This window comes from Cupressus sempervirens, chromosome 5 (genome assembly GCF_028749045.1).
Source record: "Cupressus sempervirens isolate cs-2001-9-10 chromosome 5, ASM2874904v1, whole genome shotgun sequence".
NCBI classification, from domain to species: Eukaryota; Viridiplantae; Streptophyta; class Pinopsida; order Cupressales; family Cupressaceae; genus Cupressus; species Cupressus sempervirens.
Window position 1 is genome coordinate 861,517,723 of NC_143122.1, and position 12,755 is coordinate 861,530,477.

Consider the following 12,755-nt stretch of genomic DNA (forward strand, 5'->3'; position numbering starts at 1 on the left):
AGTAAAGAACAATTCAATCTATGCCGAAGGCTCGAAAAATAAAATTCAATTCATAACACTTGGGTAAACATAGTAATATTTTTTTCCTCTAGCATTTTATAGGTACAACTCCCTTTACAAAATATTTATCATTGAAAAAGTGTAAAATTAGTGATAGAACCATAGAACCCCTTCAAAGTATTATAAAGGTGCTCTTTCAAAGCACTTCAAACCCCTTTGAATCTTAGTTCAAAGCAGTTCAAAATGGTTCTATCACTGAAGACTTTTGGGGAAAAGTAATCATGATTTATTGAAGGTTTTCGGTTCTTGAGGCATTAATTGATATGTTAGGGGGTAATGATTTGGAGTGATGCTTTAATTTCAAACATGTAAAGAGTTGTAATCATGAATTGGAAAGAGAAATCTTTCACCAGAAAAGTAGTTTGTTTGTCAGAGGAAGGTAATCATTGCAAAGACAACTACAAAGGAAAGTTATTAAATGAAGAGGTCTTGTCATGGGTTTTGCAATGTGTGAATCTAGCCACAACTTATTTCCCATGAATGCCTCATTATGAGGTTGTACTTCTGCCTGTATGTTCTCCTTTCCTTTTAAAGGAACTTAAGTCCCTTCTTTTTGTTTGTTATGAGAAATATTGAATTGGAGGAGAGGAAGAAAGAGAAGGAAAAAGGTTTGATTTTTCTTAGCAAGCTATAGGTGAGAGTACAAAAAATCCCTCCCATTATTCTATCCTCTATGTGCATTTCAAAGAAAGAATCAGTAATAGGTATTGGGCTTTATTTTCCTTGCTTGAAATGAAGTCTGTTTTACATTTCTTTGAGAATGTTTCAAGTTTAGAATGTAAAAAACCTGTCATTTGTGATACTAATTTGGAGGGTGTCAAAGTGGAAAAATTGCAAGCCAATTTTCTTGAGCAAGCCAATGGGGTGAATGGTTGTCTAGAAATTCTAACCAACAGTCTAATTGAAGCTGTGGCTTTTCCCTCTGCTCTATTGAGTCCTAAATTATTTTAGTTCTATATTGATCACTACGATGTAAGGAGTAGAATCATTTTGAACAAAGATGGAGAACCTATGTTACCTATTTCCAGGGCAACCATTTTCTCATTTTTGTGTTTACCTAAATGTACCTTTGCTACATTTACCCCTACCCAGTCTTTGGTCAAGTACTAAGAAAAACCAAGTAAATATTGTAACATCCTAGCTAGGAAGTGGATGGCAACCAATTACAGAGGTGGTTTAAGGCTGCCCAAAATAGTCACTAAGGACCATATGAAACCTCATATTCATGACCTCATGGTTTTGTTACATCGGGTTAAAGCTTTAGCTGATGTTTTTCTTTTTGAAGAATGGATGTATCATTATGTGGAGATTATTCTAAAAGGAAAAGAGTTCTTAGATTGGGCTGAGGTAATTGCTCATTCATTAAGGAGCTAGCTTAAGCATGCTAAAGAATCTAGAGAGAATTTATACATGGCTTCTTATCTGACTTAAATTGCATCGCTTGTGTTAGTAATATTACCTCTCTTCCACATGAAACTTCGAGTGAAGATATAACCATCTACCAATACTGCCCTCTACTCCAAAGGGACATGATGTTAGAAGAATTAAGGAAAGTGCATGATGTGCTAATAGAGAGTGTGCATGTGAGCCTAAAGAAAGAACCAATTCCAAGGATATCCTTAGAAGCCCAAAACTTAATTCAAAACTATGGGAGCTATTTTATCTAGTTTCCTAAATTCACCTATTTGAGGGTAGGCAGGTTTGAAGAAGAACTGATGAAATTGCCTAGCTACACACTTGTTTGTTTTGTCTTAGCTGAGGTTTGCAGGCACTTGTTCTTAGTGATTAAAGATAACTTGCCTGAAGAGAACTGGGAATTAGTTTTGCCTATCAAACTTGGCCATTTAACCTACAGTAGCATGATTAATGCCTTGGTCATTGCAAGAAATTTGATTGGTTTTAATTTTGGATCCTATCAAGTAAGGAGGGATTTTGATAGCAAAGGATTTGCAACTCAAGTTCTTGGTTTAAAAGGCCAATCATCTATAGTTCCACATTTAGAGGATTTGTGGGAGGATTAAAAGAATAAAGAGGAGGTGTTAAGAAGAGACAATTCGAGATTAACACTTCATGAAATTAGCGCCCTCAAGCTGAAGTTTCAATTAGGAGTGGTTGAAGATGGTTCAAACATTGTTGAACTAGGATGGGAAGAAGCGAATCAAGAAAATTAGAAGTGGATTGGGACCTAGAAGAAGAAGATGAAATAAATTTGAGAACCAGATCCATCCTCACTCACCCAGATAACTGGCTAAGGAGAAGAAGCATGAGGATAGTCAATGAACAACAAGCTAGAAAACCTCTAAAAATGATTTCTTTTTCTAAACCACTAACTTCTGACATTCTGGTTTTGTCTCCTATTGCAGGTAGTTTATCAACTCCTAATAGGAAGAAAAGAATGTAATCTCCCATACAAAACACGGCCCCTAGAACTAGGTCTAAAATCAAATCTGAGGCACTCATGCAACAAGAGATTCAAAAAGAGAAAGCAATGGCTCAAGGATTGGGTCTAGGAAATGGATTTAGTCTTTCAAATAATGCCGATGGAGATGTTGATGGATATGTGTAGATAATTGAAACTCTTGGGATAGACCAACTCAAGTTCATTACTCCTACCAAAGAAGCCCAAGGAATCTCCACTACTCCTGTTATCCCATCTTGGTTGTCCAATTCAGTCAGCAAGAAGAGGAACCTACAACCTATGTCTATACTAGTACAAGACATTGTCACCAAATATGTAGCTCATGGCTATAAGATCAAGAAATTAAAAATGAATGCTCATCTTATCAAAGATCCAATAAATGAGAAAATAATAGTAGAAGTGGCCATATACAAAAAAAAAGAATGAATCTAGGGAAATTGATACTAAAGGTCTTAAGGTCGCCACTGTAGAATTGGGAACCATTAATAGAGACACAAGTAACCCTTTTTTCAAGTTCTCTGCAGCTCACATATTGACCCATTCAAAAAAGGACACTAAAGAAAAGAAAAAACTTAAGTTGCTAGTGATTACCATGGCAACCTACATAGATTCATTAATGAATCTTGGTGCTCTTCCAGTGGTTCAGATCCCACAGTCCTTTGATCCTAATTTCATAGATAACCAGTAGCTAGTTAAAGAAATTTAGAGGAGAAAACTACCCTTAGACACAGTGTAAGACTGGGTAGCTTCCATAATCAAGGAAGGCGGTAAATTTATCTTGGATTTCACTACTACATGCACTAAGGAAGAAACACTATTTGGTGAGATTCAAACCCTCATACTAGGATGGGAAGCCGATCGAAATTGATGTCAGGCCATAGTGTTTCAAGTTAATGAAGTTGAAAAATATGGAGTACTAAAATTTCTTTGTGAAAATCCTATGAAAATTATGGATTCATGCATGTTATTCATCCTAAAAAGTAATATGGGCTGGAAGGAGTCTATCTACAAAGAAGCCATTGAGGAAATGCAATCAGTTGAAACTAGGATTGCTAGGATGCATAAGGAACTCCTAAAGGATATGAATGTTGTCAATCCCATAGGGATTCCACAATTTAAGGATGGAAATATAGACTCTAAGGTGTTGACAAAAATTTTCAATGATGCAATAATGAAGATCAAAGATAGTGACACACCTATAGCCAATGATTTCACTATGTTGGCAAACATCAAATCTATTTTATACCTAAATAGGAATCTCATGTCGGAGCAAAGTCGAAAGATTAAGGAGTTCAAATGGCAAAAGGATGCCTGCAAATCCAAGTTGCTGAGCTTGAAAAACCCATACTCCCATGTAATGCAGGAATTCATCAATGCCTTGAGGAGTTGGAAGCTGGTGAAGAAAACCATGGCTAACGAAGAGAAAATTGGCAATGAAGTTTAACAAAATCAATTACTTTCTATTTATTTTTGGAACTATTTCAAAAATTATCTTTAACATTTATAACTATTTTAACCAAAAGGTTGGGCTTTAATTGAGGCCTTTTTGAGTATGTAAAAACTATAAATGCTAGAGCATTTAGCTAGTTAGCGGTTAGATTTTTGGTAGCCAAAGTATATTTTAATAAAGTTAGTATTGTTTAAGTTAATTTTTTGAAGTAGCAAAAGACAAATAGTCATATGTTTGGGAATGCTTTCTTAAAAGACTTGATATCAAGAAGCTATTTTTAATACATACATCCTATCACTTTTTGATGTGCTATAAGACTTGGTGTTTGAAGCTGATTCATTACTGTGTGAACCATGGTGATTAGTTCTATGTGGTATCTACTGCTATTTCTGTATTGTTCAATTTCATTCATCTTGGTCTAGAGTTAGTTTAAATTATTGTAGAATTAGTCAAATATTGCTTGTCTGCGGAAAGACTGAGCTTTTCATCCATTAAATGTTGAGTATGTGAATCATTACCGTAGTACCCAAGAGTACATGAGTGTTCCTTATGCAATTTCTAGAAAAAGTGTGCATTTAGTGATAGAACCATTTCAAACTGCTTAAAAATGAGATTCAAAGGGGTTCGAATTGCTTCAAAAGTCAAAGAACACCTTTATAATACTTAGCGTGTCCCACCTACAGAAAAATGATGAATACAAAATCCCTTGGTTGAACATCTTTGAACTACTTTGACCCAAGGTTCAAAGGGGTTCGAAATGATTTGAAAGAACACCTTTATAATACTTAGTGGGTCCCACCTACAAAAAAATGGTGAATACAAAATCCCTTGGTTGAACATCTTTGAACTACTTCAAACTGAGGTTCAAAGGGGTTCAACGAGGTTCAAAGTATAAAGACACAACGGATAGCACAAGGTGAATTCATACGATGTTTGGTGATATTTGGGGAAACATGAAATCAGGGAAGATGGTTTGAATAGCTGACTCAAGTATGTTAAAGAAAACATAGAAAAATGAAATAATGGTGACTTGAAATAAGGCTAACAAAATATTATTGTTTACACCTAAAATTCATCTTGTCCAATAATAAAATTAATATTATTATTATTTGATATATCTTGCCAGCAATATAATAGCAGTGACAGTAACAAAAGTAGTATGATAGTAATAAATATATCACGATTCATAATTCAGATAATTAGATTCATAGCTAATGATATCATTGTATACCATTTAGTATGAACAATGAGAATTTAGATTCATAATTTCATTGTTCAAAAAAGTCTCAAATTTAAAAATTATTCATGTCCCCCTTCCTTGTCAAGAAATTAAATTAAAACTATTAACTTCAAAACCACTTTGATCTAAAAGAAACTACAATCCAAGACCTAACCCACTTGTTGTTGCTGAAGAGAAGGGCTTTGATAATTTTGAAGTAAAGGCTCTTGCTATTGATGTTGTTGCTATAATAATTATAGCTACGCCTACATAATCTGCCCAAAAAATAGACCATTTTAGACAAAGTTTGTAAATTATTTTCCAAACAAAAATAACATTATGTCAAAAATAGAGTAACAAAAATCTTGAACTCTATTTTTCTAAATTGTAATTGTAATATGACTGAATATGGAAGAACTGAAGTAGAGTATCTAGCTATAAATACCTTAGAACTGAATGCTAAATCACTTCATTGACTCGTGCTGAAATGTGATGCTTCTATATCCCATATGGACTCTAGATGCTGAAACTAAGTAGTACTAATAGGTTCCTCTTCATTTTGAGTCAGGTATTCAAAATCAATAAAATCATCATATTTATTCTGACTCTGAGACCTAAATTCATCATTTATGTCAGAATTAGCAGTAGCACCACCATATTTTGAAGTGTTGCAAAGGCCTCGTCTCTCATGCATGGAATTCCAAATGGCCATTGACCTATCATAAGGAAAATATCTAACATTGTATTGAGTTACAAACAATCTCAAGCAAGTTTCCAAATTTTTGTCTAGTTTGTTTCTGACCTTTGATTTCAAAAACCCCAATGCACTGAAAACTCTCTCATCTTCCACCGACCCTAATATCATTGTTTGACATAAATTAGCAAGTTTGAAATATTCTGATATTGAAGTACACAATAGTTTAACTTATCCCTTTCCAGAGCCTTGTTATTGCACTAGGATCAAATGGATTCTCAAAGTTTTCCATCTGGTGTTTCATACATAGTCCAAAATATTTACATTGTTTTTTAAAATTATTTGAATTTAAGATTCCTTATATTGGTTGTCCATTACAATCTATATGCTTTGAAAACTATGTTATCAATTTGTAAAGTTTATTATGAAACAACTTTGCATCACTAGGATTATCTCTGAAGTGCTTCCAAAATTGAGGAAACACACAACTCATTGCTTCAAGAATTTCTTCTCGAGGGAATCTTTCATGAATCTCACTTGAAAGTTGGTAGGAAATAGACTTCACATTTTCACTAATAGATTTAACAATCTTGTCAAAATCATCCTTCCTAACTGGTAGTACTTTGCCTCTCTTGTTTGTCTTAGATTGGTGCATTGGTATTTGAAATCCTTTCACAAACACACATAGCTCATTTTTTGCATTGAATCGTAAAAAATTCTCAGCATGATTCAAATTTGTAATTATCTCCCACCTTGAAAAAATTGGGCTATGACCTATCAGATCTGAATACAAAGAATCTAGAGCCATGCATGTCATTTTACGTAAATCACTATACTCATGAATATACATAGTTCTATCTTGGTCTTTCTTAACAAGTTTGTTCATTAAATCTAGCATGGGGACAAGAGTGGCTAAAGTTAATAGGTTCTCTATATCACTTAACTTATTCAACAAATCAAAAGCTTTGTCTACTATAAGGTGTTGCTCATAAATAACTCCAATCAAGGATTGATATTCTGCTAGAACTCATTTTGCTGGTCCATGCAAAGATATCCATCTGGTCTCAACATCCTTGAGAATCTTATTTCTAGTTGTTACTCCCTCAAAAAAAATCTTAAATTCTGCAAAACATTTAGGACTTGTGCAAAAGTAGGAGTGGAGCTTACGGATTAGATCTTCAACTTTTGACACTATAGGAAAGATACTTACAATCTTATATGCTAAATTCATTCGGTGGCCCATGTAGTGCATGCCAAGCATGTAAGGTGCAATACTAGTTTGTAATCTTGCACAAAGACCACTCCTTTGCCCTTGCATTATTGCAGCTCTATTAGCTCTGACACACACTAACTTCTTGGCAATTGTCGAGTCATCCATACCAGCAATTTCATTCAAAGCTTTCTTAACTTCTAAATATAATTTTTCTATAGTTGAATTGGCCCTCATTTTATGAACACAAAGTAGATGAGCATGATGGACATGTTCTTTTATAGTATTTACATGCATACAGACCCAAGTAGTGTTATCTAACGTAGTGACTTCATCTAAGGATGATGAAATGAACTTGGATTCTTTTACTCTCCCCTGTACATTTTTCTTTTCCACCTTAGCAAGACAACTTTCCATTTCCCATCTAGCGTATATTGACAAATGTGACATAGGATAGTGAGGAAAACTCAAAAAAGATAATAAATTACTATATTCTATAAAGTCTCTCATAGGACACCCTCTAGATAGAATATGAAAAAAAACATTCATCTAAATGGTCTTTGCCAAGTTTGCATCATTGGCTGCATGTTGAAGCCCAACCTTGCTTGGATTGCAACTAATGCTACTACCAATTACTACTATTTTCTTGAAATGCTCTTCATATTCTATGGCATACTTAATATGAAGGCAATCTTCCTTTGATTTCCATCTCACTGTCGCTAGTTCCTTTCCATCTATGATTTGTTTTTCATAAACCTTACCAATATGTTTCCCTATAGTGATGATCTTTAGCTGGAACTTTTTTTCTCTTTTGGTTTTCCAAGTACAAATCATACATCTACATTCTATTGGTGGTTCATCATTTTTTGTGACTGGTACAATAAACCAGTACTTTTCTACCTAATCAACCTGGAAATTCCTTTTCGTTTCCCACTCTTGCCCCATTTTTACATTCCTTTTTCTTTTCTTCCTACAAAATCAATATTATCTTCTGTTACAACATCTTCTATTGTTCAAACATTATTATCCTCATTTGATGCATTTTGATTTAACTGAATAATAACCACATCTTCTAGTGGTTGTGAGCTATTGTGATTTCCTTATGCACTTGTAGTTGCACAAGTTGGTGGACCAGAAACATTGTTGATTCCAAAGAAAGCCTTTTTGGTAGTATCTCTAAGTTTTGGGCATTTTGATGTAAGATTAATTCCTTCACTACCCTTGGGGGTCTTACCCTTGTCAACATGTAGCCTTCCATTGAAAACCCCTTTAGTTTCACTTCCCTGAGATTGAGCAGTATTAGTTAGAGACTCACCCTCCCTTGACATCTCAATCCACTGACAATTCATTTACTTCCCTAAGAATAAGTAGTACTAGTAAAAGTTTTAGACTAGGAATTGAAATTAGACAAGGTCAAGACTATTCTCTAGGCTTAGAAGAAAACAACGAAGAACCCATGTAACACAAGCAGATATAAATAACAATAAAAAAAAGAAAAGTGTATGACTTTGGAAGATAAGAAAATAGATGGAGATTCACTTCGTAGAAGGAACACATATAATTCAGTAATAGTGATATTACACAACATATCAAAGATGGAGGTGGATTGAGTTTGTTACAAGGAAAACTTCCAACTCAAAAAATAGAGATAATTGCAGTCAGCAAGCAAGACATCTGAGGTAACACCTATTATAGTCAATGTATAGGAACTCAATAGGCATTGAAACATCTAGCTCCATTATGGAATGGAGAGATCAGATTTACCAAGTAACTCCAAGAAAGTAAATAGAATTTGACTTCAATAAGCAGACATGAATAATCTAAAAATGGAGATAATTGATTGCTTGACCGCCTGAAGGATACCTTGTGCTTGGATTCCCCATAGAACTAGCCTTTGATGTGGGTAATAATTCTTTCAAGATATATTAGAATATTTGGATAAAAATTTAATATTCATAATGGGGTGAAAAAGCTAATGGTGCACAAGGAATCATAACTTCTGCCTGATTGTGGCATGCCATTTCTTTTGACTTGTAGTTAGTTCATTAAATTTGGCAAGAAAAGTGATTGTTTTACACCAATAGGGTTTAGTCCTAGTTTGTTTTCTAATCAGCCACCTTTTTTGTAAGCAATAATAGAGTTTCCTTGAATGTCTAACTATTTCAATTTTGGGGATCTATTGAATCAACAACTATCAGTTCAATTGAAATAAACAATAAGCTGAAGTTGATATTGAAATCTGAATACAAAATTTGAAATATAAAAGCACGAATCTTTGAAAACCTTAAAATCATTAAAAAGAAAACCACAATTCAGCTTTCTAGCATCCTAAATAGGTCTCTGAATACAAGACTGTGGAAGAAGAAAAATAATCATGTAAGCACTAAGAGAAAGATGTACCCTTAGCCTTCAGGGCTATCCATGACATGAACTAAGCCTAGGACATGACATAATGATACCAAAGAAAAACAAAAAAGTAATCATTTGATAATTTTAGCTTGGGGCACTACCAAATGGGAACCAAAATAAGTAAAATAGAAACATAAATGATATTTCTGCTTTAGAAGAGATTTTCCAACATAGGTATCTAAAAGTGTAAGTTCTTTTAATTAATTAAGTGCATGATTTTTAATTTGATTAAGCTTCAGAAGTATCAACCAGTGCATTATAAATGTTTCTACAAGCTCAATTTTCATTAAATCATGGACATGACAGATGTGTATCAAATAGTTAAAAAGTAAAGGTTACATGGTTGACATGGTAGACAGTACTAAATCAACAAAAATTTCATTTGAAAGTGGCATAATACGTCAAATCCTTACTTTGTACTAGTATAGTATACAATACATTTAACCAAAAATGGTTTCTTATTTCCATTACTAGATAGACTATGCAATAACTCCATACCTGCTGAATTTATTAAACGGAAGGCAGAAGGCTGAAGCTATCTCTGGAGTCTGACTCATGCTTGTGATGTGTCTTGCCTGAAATTTGGAGTGCCAGCGGCCAAGCGATATTTGGTGAATGTTTCACTGCTTGGGCGAATTGGGATTTATACAAATCAATTACCAATTAACCTAAGGCGAAACAAGCCAACTCCTCCACTTTCCCCAAGGTTGAAACTAGTCGACTCCTCCATGGAAAAATGAAACATTTTTGGTGAATCCCTTGATAGCGCATGCAAATGCAACTTTGAAACATGGTGAACTTTACCTCAATTACCATTACCAGGTTGGACGCATGAAAGGTGAATACCACCTTAAAAAAATGCAAATACAAAGTTTCCCTTGGCAATTACTAAACCATACAATGCTAGCTGACCAAGTAAACTCGACAAATCTTGGTGACCAGGAAAACCATGGAAAGGCTCACAAATTGCCAAAAACAACTCCCACAAACCCTAAAATTCACCAAAATATGAAAATTTGCCACTAAATTATACCCTATACATGGCTAATATTAGGGTTAATTTTGACCAAAGAGATATGTCTACATTCCATCCTTTCATGAACAAAATGATATTGAATATCAGATGCTTAGTTGTAATCTCAAATTGGTTTCAACAAGATAGTGAAAAAACACTTAATCAATATCTATCAGTATTATAGTGCAAGTCGAGTGATTAGAGTGAGTCGAGCAATCAGTGTGAGTCAAGTGATCAAAGCATGTCGAGCATGAGTGGTTAGAGAATACATGCTGAGTAATATACCTAATATGTGTCGAGTCACTCATGAGTCGAGAAGACTATACATGCTGAGTGAATTAGGAGCCAAGTAAATAGTGTATGCCGAGCCATTTGGAAGCTGAGTTATAGCATTAAGAATGTAGTGATGGTAGAGCATCAGAGTCTTTAGATGTCGAGTGAATAGTTTTGGACATACTTGTTTGTAATGGCACAAACTTCTATGTAAAGCATTTTTGGGCCAACTTAATGATTGTTTTATGATTCTAGAAGATATGTATGGAGGCATATTATGAATCCCTATGCAATACATGCCACCAATCAAATTTAGGGATGTTCTAAGTGGCAATATGGATCAACCTTAGCCATTGATTCTTACGTAACCCTAGCCCACCTATGTTTACTTAAGGAGGCAAATCCTAAGGAGTTTGTAATGTGTGAATGCATGGAAGGAGATAAAAGCTAAGTGCAGAGAGAGTATTCATGGTGGCTATGGAGGTTGTGAAAATGATCTCAATTACAGAATTAATTAGAGAGAATAGAGGAAAGCAGAGAGAGGAAAGAGGAGACATATCTTATCAGAAGGATCAAGGATTTATCAAAAAAGAGAAGTTCTAAAATCTAGAAATAGAGTGCTAACCAAAGGATCATGGTGCTGAATCATTTTAATAGGTGATGAAAAGTAAATCTCCTAATAAAGTAGTCTTCACAAACTTGTGTAAATCTCTTAACCGTACACTTGCTTTACTATAAGTTTAACTCCTCTAGTAAGGCACACTTTTAGTAAGGTGTTGAAATCATTTAATAGGGTGAGACCTAATAATCTTTGTAAACCCTTAATAGGGCTGACCCCTCATAAGGTGGATCATATTTTATGGTCAAACTTATTCTAACCATAATTGGCTACACTTTATAGATTCAATAGTGAAGATTTATGGGTGTCATGCCCACCCCGATTTTACCTTCTCATTGGAGGGTTTCTTGGTAACAAATTTACTATGTTATGTGTTATTTGTTTCATGCTATGGATGAACATCTGTCATTATCTATTTCAGCTTACATGCTAAATTGTGAGATGGATGTGTGGTGAGTGTGTAATGGTTAAAGTTTTGAAGTGTTGGTTCACCCCTGCTTCCCCCCCCCCTCCTCTTAGAGTTTACTTTCCCATTGTTATTTCCAACACTTAGTTCTAGAATTCGAGATCAAGTTAGATGATAAGTGAAGGACATTGCAACTATCACATTGTAAATCATCATGTGCTATTTCACTTGTAACTTGCTGAAATGTTTATGATACAACTATGACAATTCAACCAAATTTGATGACTTAACCACGAGTAGATGTAACTTATATAATGACTTTAGATTCTAACATATAATTCTATGCATGACTAAAGATGAGAGAATGTGAAATGAATATAACTGAATGTCATCACTTAGTTCATCCTTTGGCATGCACACTTCATGCAATCTTCATGCAACCCTAAAAACTTATAGGAAAAATATAATTGGTATATTTTCTAATAATTTTGTAAAGAACAACTACAATGTAAATCTAACTTGCAATGTTCATTAGCGAGGGATATGTAGACATTAATATTTAATAAATTCTACACATTTAAAGGAAATAATGGGTCATTTTTTTTAGTGGACATTGGGTTGTTGAATGCATGAGATGCCAAAAAGTTATATTTTTGATGACGAGTTCCTATGGTCACCTCTAATATGTACAAAACCTAGCATACAAGTTTTTGTAAATGAATATTTACACCTATAACAGGTTGCTTATGGACATGATAAAAATAAAATGTGTCTAGATGAAGAAACAATAAATGAAATAAGGTGAGGAAATTCACTAAATTAAATGAAACATAATAGATGATATTTATCTAAGAATATAATTACCAGTAAGTAATAGCTACAAAATAGTGCCTATTCTATAAAAATAAGACATATTAAATCAAGATCAAGGTAGAATAAAGACTAGAAATATGATTAGGAAATAATGCTGCTCCTTGTAAA

At 34.0% G+C, this 12,755-nt stretch overlaps 1 protein-coding gene across 1 annotated transcript in view; it reads right to left on the reverse strand.

Annotated features, from left to right (window-relative positions):
- The window catches only part of LOC149558634 (disease resistance protein RML1B-like), a 29,593-nt gene that overhangs the window by 13,959 nt on the left and 2,879 nt on the right, over positions 1 to 12,755 (reverse strand). The gene's annotated exons all lie outside the window — the stretch shown is intronic.